This window comes from Orycteropus afer, unplaced genomic scaffold (genome assembly GCF_000298275.1).
Source record: "Orycteropus afer afer isolate SDZICR_OR568_19922 unplaced genomic scaffold, OryAfe1.0 scaffold00683, whole genome shotgun sequence".
Lineage (NCBI taxonomy): Eukaryota > Metazoa > Chordata > Mammalia > Tubulidentata > Orycteropodidae > Orycteropus > Orycteropus afer.
The window spans coordinates 743,846-745,517 of NW_006922270.1; positions in this window are offsets into that span (position 1 = coordinate 743,846).

Below are 1,672 nucleotides of genomic sequence, written 5' to 3' on the forward strand. Positions count from 1 at the left end.
CTGGAATGCTCCTTGGAGGCAAGAATGGCCAGATTGTCTCACCTACTTTGGTCATGTTGTCAGAAGGGACCATTTCTTGGAGAAGGATGTCATGCTTGGTAAGGTGGGCAGTCAATGAAGGAGGGGAAGGCCCTCAATGAGATGGATTGACACAGTGGCTGCGGCGATGGGCTCAAGTATAGCAAGGATCATGGAGCTGACACAGGACCAGGCAGTATTTCATTCTGCTGTTCATAGGGTTGCTATGAGTCAGAAATGACTCAACGGCACCTAACAACATCCAATTAAGAAGTGGGTAGAAGACATTAATAGACACTTCACCAAAGAAGATATTCAGGCAGCAGCAAACACAGGAAGAAATGTTTGTGATCATTAGCCATTGTTGTTGTTGTTGTTATGTGTCATTGAGTCGGACCCATCTCAAAGCGACCCCTCCTTGGGTTTCCGAGGCATATCACTAAGGAAGTAGATTGCCCCATCTTCCTTCCGAGGAGTGGCTGGTGGATTTGAACCACCAACCTTCTGGTTGGCAGTCAAGTGCCTTAGGCACTACACTACCAGAGTTCCTTATTAACTGTTAGACAGAAGCAAATTAAAACAAGAATGAGATGCCATCTCACCTCAGTACTAATAGCAAAGTTCAACAAGACAGAAAAATAACAAATACTGTTGAGGATATGGAGAGATTGGGACTCTCATACACTGCGGGTGTGACTGTAAAATGATACAAATATTGTGGAAAGCAGTATCATGATTCCTTAAGAAGTTAGAAATACCATTTGATCCAGGAACCCACATTACTAGGTATATATCCTAAAGAAATGAGAGGCAGGACAAGAATGCACACCGATGTTTATTGCAGCCTATTTACAAAGTCAAAGAGATGCAAACAACTCAAGTGCCCATCAACAGAAGAATGGATAACCAAACTATGGTACATACACACAATGGAATACTGTGTAACACTGAAGAATAACATAGAATCTACAAAACACTGTATAACATGGATGAACTTCAGGATATAATGCTGAGTGAAATAAGCCAATCACAGAAGGACAAATACAGTATTAGTTCATTATTGTAAAAAGTCAAGGAAAGGTTTATATATGGAAGGACACTTTCTTTGTTGGTTACCAGGGATGGAAGGGGTGGGTAGGGAACACTGCCAGATAGGTAGAGACAAGTACTGATTTGGGTGAAGGGAAGGGCATTGTTCCAAAAGTGAATGAGCAACACAGTGGCACTGAAGAAGAGGATGACATAGAGAGGCACAGAAAACAGAGATGACCCCTTTTGGATGTACAGTACTGCGTTTTCAGTGATGACAGCCATTGATGCACAGGTCAGTAGATGGGTGGACAGGATGAATGATCAGGTATGTCTAGGCAGGGGGGAGTATGACCATGACCACACAAAGGGTTGGCAGATGATGTTTCTACGTGTGTATTTGTAGGTGCTGTAAGAATGTCCACGTTTATAGTAGAGCAGACAAGGGACAAGGTTGTGCTAGCTCTGTGGCCACAGCCAGCTACCCTGAGGGAATGAGTAGTTGGACATGTGGGCTCGGGACCATGGTCACAGAGACATCAAGCTCAGTTGGCATAACATGCTACAGAAAAATACTGTTCTACATCCCACTTTGGTGAGTAGTGACTGGGGTCTTAAAAGCTTA